The sequence below is a fragment of the Equus caballus genome, chromosome 6, assembly GCF_041296265.1.
Source record: "Equus caballus isolate H_3958 breed thoroughbred chromosome 6, TB-T2T, whole genome shotgun sequence".
NCBI lineage: Eukaryota > Metazoa > Chordata > Mammalia > Perissodactyla > Equidae > Equus > Equus caballus.
Window position 1 is genome coordinate 44,185,805 of NC_091689.1, and position 10,637 is coordinate 44,196,441.

At 53.0% G+C, this 10,637-nt stretch overlaps 1 protein-coding gene across 6 annotated transcripts in view; it reads right to left on the minus strand.

The window, feature by feature from the left end:
* The window catches only part of TSPAN11 (tetraspanin 11), a 67,067-nt gene extending 57,341 nt beyond the window's left edge, over positions 1 to 9,726 (minus strand). For 2 of the 6 annotated variants that reach the window (XR_011439944.1, XM_070270882.1), the window contains exon 1: positions 8,622 to 8,781. The gene's annotated coding sequence lies outside the window, so the exon portion shown is untranslated. Of the gene's footprint in view, positions 1 to 8,621; positions 8,884 to 9,570 lie in introns of those variants that run through there. The other 4 variants (XM_001493856.6, XM_070270881.1, XR_011439943.1 and 1 more) reach the window with 3 other exon arrangements.
* Between the last annotated feature and the right edge of the window lie 911 nt (positions 9,727 to 10,637).

Here is a 10,637-nt window from a genome sequence, read left to right on the forward strand (position 1 = left end):
AAGAGAGTTTGGAAGCTGCTAAGCTCCCTGATAAATAAACCATGTTTCTTCATCTCAGATCTGTGAAAACATATTTTCTAGGGACTTAGACACCCCCTTGGAAAGCATCAGAATCCTCTCCCCACAGGAGAGCCAAGCTCACAGAGACTCGTCTTTTTAAAGATCCTTGACTTTTCTGGGCAAGGAAATAATGCACTCACATGGCAACTGACCAACAAGCCCACACTGTTACCCTAATTCTTTCCAAAAAAGAAGGAAGAACTTTAGTCCCATGAGTTGTGTAGACAGAGGATGTTATAGAAATAGACTTGGCATCAGAACACCCTGGACACTGCCCACACTGGCTCCCTGACTGATTACATCACCACCACGATCATCACTGCCCATTGGCCCCAGCCTTGGAAAGCCGCCCACATGTCCCAGGACTGGAAGATGGAGACGGAACCTTAGAAATCAGTCCACTCCCATATGTCGGCCGCAGAAACCGGGAGGGTGGATGTCACTTGTCCGTTCTCACCGAGCAGCTCTGAGAGCTGGGACTCAAACCCGCATCTCTGTTCTCAGGCCAGTTCTGCAGGTTTGGGGAGACCGCAGACTCACAGGGCTGCCAACGGTCATGACCTCTGAGCTCCCGTTGCTTCCGCTTGTAACCGAGCCCTATAACAGTAAGACATCAGGAGCTAATGAGCCTATGGTGCTTCGGAGACATGAAGACTCTAAAAGGATGCCTCGTTATTATTGATGGTGATGATAATATGTAATATTTATACATCACTTTGGTGGCTAATTTCCAAAATGAAGAAGGAAGAATTTAAAGACCCAGCCAGCTCTGTGGGTAGCAACTGCATTCTTGACAACTTGGATGGAATCTTTATCTCTGGTTGCCTTGTGTGTCTCTGGGGCTTGAATTCTTTCTAAGATGGCACCACCACAATCCAACCTTTGGATGATGTGGGCTCACACCCTGCCGAGGATACACAGGACACTGAGCAAGAATTGGAAGAGCAGGGAGTAACTACTTGTATGTTCTCAAGCCCAACTAGTTTAGGTTTATTGAAACGCCACATCATGTCTGATCATGGGCAAACTTCCCTACCTCCACCCCCACGGATTTTGAGGCCTGACCTCCCTGGGTTTGAATCTCAGCTCTGCCATTTGTTAGCTGTGGGATTTGGGGAAGGTCTTTAACCTCTGTGTGCCTCAATATTCACAACAGTAAGATGAGGATAATGGCATTGACTTGACAGGGCTGCGATGATTATAGGAGATCATGTATGTTACAACCCACGCAGTTCCTGGCACATAGTAGGCTGTCAACAGGTTGTAAATCCTATGACATTCTTATAAATGCCTCACCTGCTACATTGTTGGAGGGCAGGCAACTGGGGAGAAGTACCCTGCAGGAATCTGTCCTTCCTAGAGGGCGCGGTTGGGAGAACAGAATTCACCCATCACTAATGATCAGAAACGCAGCTTTCATACTTTGCAGGCAGGTATAAAGTTTACTTAAATTATTTCAAAATAGTTCAGGAGTGTGCTTCAATCCTTGCATTTACCAAATGGGTACCTTCTGTAAATTAATATAATGAAAGGTGAATACATATGTAATGATGAAAAACAGAGCCCCAAACTAACATTATTATGGACAACTTTTATTAGGGAGGGGTTCATGATCGTTGTTGTTGTTGGTGTGATTCTAGTCCCAAGGTCTGGCTCCTGCAGCTCACTTCACCTCCCAGGGCCTGGGTGGTGTGTCAGGGAGCAGCGACGGTTATGTCCAGCCTTAGACTGGAAAGCACCCTCCGAGGCCCTGCTCGTCCCCCTTGCGAGCTTCCTCCTGTCCTCCTGCTCTCTCCACCCAGCCCTCTGTGACGCTGGCCTGCCATGAGCAGGTTTACGTTTGAAAGAGTGAGCCTTAGAGCAGTGCCCTCAGACTCGAGGTGCATCAGGACCCCCGGAAGAGCTGGGCCCACCCCAGAGCTTCTGAGTTAGCAGGTCGGGGTGGGGCCGCAGATTCTGCACTTCTAGCCCACTGGGGGCTATTGACCCTGCAGGTCCCGGGCCTCACTTCCAGAACCACTACCTTAGGGCAGTGCTTTTCAATCTTAGCTGCACTGGAACCGCCTAAGGAATTTTTAAAAATCCCGATTCCTAGGCTGCACCCCAAGTGAATTAGATCAGGATCTCAGAGGGTGGCACCAGAGAGACGCTGGTTCAGAGACTAAGCCTCCCCACAGCCACCATGCCGCGTCCAGTGCTGGGGCACCGAGCGGTTGAAAAGCCCAGGCTGATGCCAGGGGATCAGGGCTCAGCAAACAGTCTCTGGACAAGACCAGTCAGTAAATACCTCAGGCTTTGAGGGCCACCTGGTCTCATTGCCTCTTCTTTTTTGTTTTTTGTTTGTTTCAGCCTTTTAAATATATAATCTTCGCTCGCAGATCATACAAAAACAGTTTGCAGACCCCTGGAGAATAGCCAGTCATGCAACTATCAAATTTAATGATGAAAACAGCTACTCACAATTAGCATTATTTATACTATACATTAAAACCAAGGTAGAATGTAGACCAAGGATTAAAGGTACAGTGTAAGTGTGGCTACCCTATTATATATAACTGCTGCTTCTAACAGTCCTCCTTTCTATACTTAAAAAAGGAGGGGGCCACTTTCTACCTTCCTTTTCCAGTGCAGGATACTAGTACTTGCCTCCTGGTACTTGCTTGGAACTCTGTGTTTCCAGCCGAGTTAAAAGCCCTGAGCTATCTGCTCAGCGCTCTCAGAAAGTGTTAACTGCCTGCTGAGGATGTCATTCTCTCCCACTGCTTCTCGTCCTAACTTCCTGTCTCACCCTCTCTTCCCACTCAGGGAGGAGTTTATTTCTTCTGGAAGGTCTGGCTCCTCTAAGCCCGTGTGTGTGCAAAAAGCACCCCAAACATAGAGTCTCATGGCACTTTCCCACAGCCCCTTCCCCTGGCCTCTCTTCTCTCCAACCCAAAGAACACTCCCTCCCTCGTGACTGAGCCACGCCCTTCCCCCTCCCAGACCATCTGCTTGGCTTTGGTGTCAAAATGATTGTGCCCAAAACAGCTGGTGGCTGGCTTTGCACAGGCCTAAGAACTCCTAGCAGCTTTTTGCTTTTCAACGTGTCCCAAACCTCTGACAAAATGGACAATCCCCACCTCCACTCCCGTCCTTTGTTCTTTTCTTTTGAGCCTTTTAAACACACTAGAACCTGTTAGTAAATCACCTAAGCTGACTGGTAAAAAATGTAAATAATTTAGAGCAGAACGGTGGAGACCTGGATAATGAAATGGAAGCTTCTGCCGTTTTCCAAAGATAGAAATACTAACTAGAATCCAAGGGCATTTGAATGGCCTGCCAGTTTAAAGGATTCGTTCTGCCCTAAGTGGGCCAGCACCCCAAAATGTGACCAAAACAGGAGGTCAAAGGTTGAGGCCCGGGCTGGCTTCATGGGTGAGCAGCCTGTGCATCTCCCAGGGCCCCGTGTGAGAAGGGCCCTGCGCTTGGTTCAACACTCTGCTGTTGGCATCTGGAATTCTTCATCATTTTACCTTTGAACTTGTGTTTTGTATGTGAGGGCCCTGGGACGGTGGGCACGGATGTGAGCAGAGGAGATATGCACAGTACTCGTGTCCACAGTTCCTCCTGCCTCCTTTGATCCAGCATTCACGAGGCCCCATGAGTGCAGAACTCCGGGGAGCCTTGACCCATGGGGCTCAGAGAGGCCGGAAGCGAGTGCAAGGCAGGGTGTCACTCCAGGGAGCACACAGCGCTGATGGCCCTGGGAGGCTGGGCCTCTGCTGGAACCAGGGCTCAGTCAAATGCAGAAAGAGAGATATGCATCCTAAGAAGCAAACAACCAAGGAGCCCACGATACCCTATTCTGCCCTATTCGTGTTACTTCCTGCATTAGTCACCACTTACACTGAAAATGATGACAGGAAGGAAAGAAAAGGCTGAGTCGTGCCTAGCTCCTTTTCCTTTCAGCTTGTCCTTTACCATCACCCCGAAGGCAGAGTATGTTGACAGAAAGTGCATGTATTAAGAAGTGAAAGAAACACAGCTGAGCTGGTTTTGGGCATCATTTCCTCTGTCTGGTAAGCCCAAAATTCGAGCTATGACATATGAACTGTGTAATTCTGGTGATTCTATGTATGAGGAAAATGCTCATATATTGCCATTTAAAACTGGCATTACACAATATAAAGATGAATGGTAAAATTCATGCTAATAATTTAAAAGTTTAATTTTTCTTTACTTAGAATGTCATTAAACGGCAAATAGAAACCACCATGACAAGCCAAGAAAGAGACCATGAAAGAAAGGGAAGAGTGTTATATTTTAGTACCTTTAATGGCACTTTTTCCTTTTTTTTGAACCAGGGCCCCACATTTTCATTCTGCACTGGGTCCCACAAATTATGTAGGCGGCCCTGGCTGGGGGACTTCCCCTGCAGCCAGTCTCAGTGGTGGCTCCTCCCTGAAATATCCGTCCCACGGACGCTCACAGAGCTCCCACTGTTTGCTTAGCTTTGCACTAGTTCCAGGGATAAAAAGTCATTCAACATAATTTCTATCCTCAGGTAATGGTGAGAAATATAATTCTAACCATGGTACAGACGTCATTTTCCAAATGTCAGAACCCTAGTACTTGTCTATACAAGGGGTTCTGAGAGAGAAATCTCTTTACAGTATTTCGAGAAACTCAGATCTTTACTCTGATCCCAGGTGCAGACCTACACCACTCATCAGCCATATTGTGGCAGGGACCCACATACAAAGTAGAGGAAGATTGGCACAAACGTTAGCTCAGGGCTAATTTTCCTCAAGCAAAAAAAAAAAAAAAAAAAAGAGGAAGATTGGCAATGGATGTTAGCTCTGGGTGAATCTTCCTCACCAAAAGAAAAAAAAGGCTTCAGACTCTAGCTCCCACACCTACCTGATCAAACAGGATAATACAATGCTTTTTAAGAAAACTTTCCAATCTGTTCCAGACCTCAACCAAACTGGACAATACCAGACCACTCCTGTCCTTTTTCTTTTCTCTTCTGAGTCTTTTAAACACACTAGAATCTGTTAGTAAATGGCCTAAACTGATCTTTTAAAAATGTCAATGATATAAAACAGAAAAGTGGACACTGGATAGTGAAAACACTTTGAGTTATGTGGTCTTTGACTAATTTTTCAGATGGAGAAACAAATTTTCATGGATAGTGAAGTTTGGCTGAGAAAAATCTTTTAAAACATGAGATCACTGAAGAAAAAGACAGCAAACCAGGCCTAAGGTGGGGAGCGCTGCGGCCTTCCCCACTCCCATCAAAGGGCATCAGGGAACCCTGCTTCCTGCTTCAAAACACACCGGGGAACCGTCCAGCAATTCCTCTTAACATTTCCTGTTCCTCGTAACATCCGCAGTTCTTGAATTCCCAGTATTTTACAGTAAAGCTGCTTAAGCCGTAAGAAGGGCCATATGTGCGGACAGGGGCAGCAAAGACAAACGGGAGGGGAAGCTGTTGACACACAGCTGCCCTCCTCCTCAGCATGTTGGGGGAATGCCCCGTGGAGAGGCGCCCCGAGGAGAAAAGGGGTGCTTGGCTCGCGGGGGCCTAACCAGCAGGAGGCCACGCGGCCCACGGCCAGCGCAGCCCAGGGTCACAGGCAGCTGCACAGCAGTCTCCACCCGGCAGGCCCCTCCTCCCACCCACCCTTTCCCAAAGGGCTGCATGGTCAGCAGACGCCGGGGCGCTCCGGGCCCTGACCAAGTGGACTGTCCAGGCTCACCCTGGGCATCCGCACCCCGGCTAGGAGTCAGAGATCGCCTCCTCGGTTTACAGAGGAGGAACTGAAGCTGAGTGGGGTCAGGTGGGGAGGACGGGCAGAGCCGATTCGCGGCAGCACGTCTGACCCCAGAGGCGGGCTCCGGGCCCTCCTCGGCGCTACGGTCCCCTCTCCTCCCCTGAGCTCCCGCTGGGCCCGGGTGAGCGCCAGGCAGTGTGCACTCAGCTGTTTTCTCCTGTTCCCGGGAGTGAGGTGAAGCTCCTCAACTAGATGCGTGGAGGTCAGGGGCCGGATCTTTATGTATTTCTCAGGCCTGGAGCAGGCACTTGGTGAATCATGAATATTTATCTGCCGTCCCCACCCCACACTCCCCTTCCGCTCTCTCTGCTGGGCAGCACACCATCTTGTAAGTGCAAGCCTTATCAACTGGGGCACCCACAGGAGTCACCAGAGCAGGGACACGGACAAGAAGCAAGGTCAAGGGCCAAAGGAACTCACAGAGGCTTCTGTTCCGTACTCAGGTCTCCTCTTTCCAGTTCTCTCCATAGCCTCCCTCCTCAACCGCCACCTAAAACAACCCAGCGAAACAACTAACCCTCCTTCTCCATCGTGGGTATGCTACTAACAGATAATGTGTATTACCTAACTATATTATAGTATACATGTGGCATATGAACTCCCATGGGGTTTAGTAAATGTGGTGGGAAACATATATTCTGTGCCAAAAACCTGGCACGCAGGCTCACAATGCCGTGTGCAAATGTATTTACAGGAAGAGACGACACAAGAGAATGTTTTCTGTGGAGCCGACATGGCTGCTGTAAACAGAGGTCAGGACCGGCCGTCACGCTGCCGTCCTCTAGGCCCGGGAGTCGCCCAGAGAGAAGGGCTCCTCTCCACCACCAGCTACTCAAGAAAACTGGCGCTGAGTGGACCTCTCCTGGGCAGAGGCACATCGGAGCAGTTTGCCTGGGAACACACCCAGGGGAGGACGATGACATGCATAATTGCCCTAAATAGGCGGCTGTCAGGTGTCAGCATGTGGCTGTCCACTTTGCAGACAGTCAATGTCCCCTCCTGGTCTGGCGCTCCTCTCACACGTGGTTCAGAGTCCCCACATACCCCTCGTTGCTGTATTGTGTGCAAAATCACTTCTTATTAACTAAGACCAAAAATTCAGAAAATTAAACCAGTTGCAAACATGCATGTGATGAATTCCACAGCCAAGCCACAGAGATCTGTGGGATCACCACTTGCGGTGTCAGAATCACTGCCTTTGGTCCTTCTGGAGGGCCAAGTGTGCATTACTTCCAGACTGTCATTTCACCTTGGAGTTGAAAAGGCCCATGAGTCTCCGACATGGTTTTCTAGTTTTATTTTAGTGGGAGGGCCCTTTCCTCAAAGGAAATCCCACTTGGAAGACAACCCATAACTCAGATCAACCGCAAGCTGTTGACGTGAGGGACCCATGGCCCTGCCTGTAGGCTTGCTGCTCCCTCAAAGCTGGTAGGAGCAGGATGGGAACACCAGGCAGCCATCCCCTCCCGCAAAGTTCTTCGCTCCTTCACTAACACTGCCTCGCAGCCCTGTCTCAGGCGCTGGAGAACCAGCAGGTGACGGGACGAGGGAGGTCCCCTGCCCAGAAGCTCCAGGGGGGTCCGTCACAGCCGAGTGAAGTCAGGTGGTGTGAGCACGTGGAGGAAGCAGACAGGGCAGTGGTGTGGCTGTGGGAGGGGCTCCTGTAGACAGGGATCCGGGAAGGCCTCTCTGAGGAGGCAAAGCATGAGCTCCCAGCAGAACCGTAATCAGGAAAGATGCCCTGATTCTGACCAATAAGAAAGCAGACCCAAAGAGGTGAAATGACTTTTTCCAGGTCACACAGCAGGTAGGAAGCCGAGCGACACTTGAGCCCAGGTCTCCAGGCTCCCTGGCTAGGGCACTTGCCTTTCACAATGTTTACTACATGAAAACAAGGCTTGGTGACAGGTGACATGCAAGGGCTGACGAACCGCCCACCATGTCCTGGGGTTCAGGCTATCTGTCCTGACTCTTGACACCCTCCCTGCCCTCCTCAGCGGGTGACAGCCTTGGTGCTCTGCAACCCAGAAGACAGCACCCTGCAGTTGACATCACAGACTTGGGACCCTGTGACCTCGGCTGGGAAAGCTTCCTCCTCACCTGGCTCCCTGGCTGCACATGGTGGAAAGGGCTCCTACTGCTCCCGCTGGCAGTGTGAAGGTGAAAGCAAGATGGTGGGTACAGGCCCTTAGCTCACCTGGAGGGAGGCTCTCCGGAAAGTGAAGCTGCTCCAGGGCTATGATTTAAGGAACAGCCCCGCAAAGTTTCCTCTCGTGCTGCAGAAGGCATTCTCACGAAGCCCACGGTCCCACACAGGCCTCAGGTATCTCACACACCACAAGTCCAAAGCCAGGCTCTTGGCAGACGCTCCTAACACCTGACTATCCAGAAGCAGGTGCAAATGGCTCCCCCCACGCCCCCCAGACCAAACAGCTCCAGGCCCCCAAGCGCTCCCCAAACCTCCAACTGGCACCTGTGGGCCCAGCATCCACCCCTCGCCCTTGGAGGCTCACTGAGGTCAGCACTTGCCCAGGCATTGGCCAATGTGAGCTCCAGCCACCTCACAAGGTAGGCAGGACAGCCCTTATTAGTCCTATTTTGCACACATAGCAACGGAGCCCTAGGGTGACCGTGCCGGGAACACTGCTACTGACACTGCGACAACCACTATATCCAGATTCAAACTCAGGTCTCCGGACTCCAACTGCAGCTTCCCCCCAGGACAATCCAGCACACACTACTCACCTGACCTGATACGACCCACATTCTCTTCCCGAGCCTTCCAGCTACACCCTGTGCCCTAGAGTGTTGTAGGAGTTCTTCCAGAAGCTGCCTCTTCTCTCTACGCCACCCCTGCCTCACACTGCGCACCGTGTGCTGGAGATCTCTGTAGAGGCTCCTGCACACTCAGCAACTCAGACCCAAGCTGAGATGCTCCCCTTCCTATTTTCCAGCACACGAGTGCTTGTGTACACTGCACATATCACCGGTGAAAACAATACACCCTAGAAACTTCCACACCTTCCTTCTTTCCATACCGAACCAGCCAACCTCACCTGCAGGAATGGGCAGGCAAACACAGGTGACAGGGCCTGCAGAGCCATGTTCCCACAAACACACAGATGTGCCCAGGGACTTGTGGAAAACCCTGCCCAGGCAGACAGATCTGCTGAGAGCCATCCTGTGCATGCATGAGACATACCAGCTGCCAGCGTTTAGCAAACCCTGTTTTGCATGAGGTACAGAGCCAAGGATGGCACAATGCTAGCCAGGATACTCTGGACCTGTCACCTCGGGCTTACACAGAAGAGCCAGCTACTGGAATTCAGGGTGGACAAAGAGAACACTTCAGAGAGGGATAAACATGCACAGGGCACGCTGGACTGCACAAGACCCTCGGAGGCACAGAGCTCTGTCCCAAGACCCCAGGGCAGAAATCGGGACTAGTTATGGACACAACTGCTGCAGACCCCGGACAGACCCCAGTGCGTGCACATGTCCATCCTGGGTGTCCGGAGGCCTCCTGCCCCGCTCCTCATCCAGAGTCAGCTCGCCTCTGCCCGCCAGGGCCCCGCCACCACCAGCTCAGGGAACGGGACCCTTCGCCGAGACCCCTCCTTCCCGCGCCCCCGCCCGGCCGCGGGCCCCCAGCCCCGGCGCGCTCTCGGCGCCCCCTCGGCGCCCCCGCACTTACCCGCCACGGGCCGCGGGCTCCGGACGCAGCGAAGGGACAGACCCTGGAGAGGCGGAGCGGCGGCTCGCAGGCCCGCCCGCCCGGCCGTCCACCGCCAGCACCCGCCGCGCTCCCGCCCGCCCAGCCGAGGGGCTCAGGGCGCGGGCCGCCGCTCCCAGCCCGGCCACGGGCGCTTCCTGCCTTCGAGCGCCCGCCCCGCCCCCGCCCCGCGGTCCGGGCTCGCTCCCCAGCCGGCCTGTGCGGGCCGGGTCTTTGTCTGGAGTTGGCCTTTCTTCGATTCAGGGCACACAGAGCAAAAGAAGTGGGAGCTGCGGGCAGCTGGGCGGTTGCCGGGGGATCCTCGCGAGGAGGAGGGGAGGGACTGGGGGTCCTGGCTGCTAGCTTACAAACCTCCCCATCCGCCTGTAGCCTCCTCCTCGCCGCTGCCCCCGCCCAGGTCTCCCTGCCCCGGGGGTTGGCCCCTGGTGGAGGGGAAATACGCAGGGTCCTGGGTGATCACAAACAGCCTCCCCTGCCCCTGCCCCGCCCCCCGCACACAAGGACACAAGGAGGACTCTCATCTCTGCCCTGTCCCTCTGAGAGTCCTGTGCACCATCAGCTTTACATTTCCGGGCCAGGGAGAACCACGATCTCTTCCCAGACAGAGAGCCCATCTGTCCACGGCCTGGCCGAGAACAGGTGCAGAGCCGCCTCTAACTGGAGCTCTTCTGACTGCGGGGCACGCGTTATGTGTTATTTCCCAAAGCAGCGCAGGCCCCCGTTCTTTTGAACTTAACTGCGATGAGCAAGGTTCCAGGCTGCTGGGTCAGGGAAGCTGAGGGAGGCACCGGAGGGGCAGCCTTCTGGATACCCCGCCGCTGCTGGCAAAGAACGAACAGAGGGCACACAAGGTGGGGCTCTCAGAAGGAGGCGATTGCAGTAGTTCCTGGGAGAGGAAGACCTGACATGGAGGGTAAACTCCAAGAGGCAGCAGAGGGGGTCTGCAGAGCTTGCTGTGTGTGTTGTAGAAGGAGAGGGGGTCTCCGGAAGGAGGCCCATGTGGTGCTTGGGTGTGGACATCGCCAGGA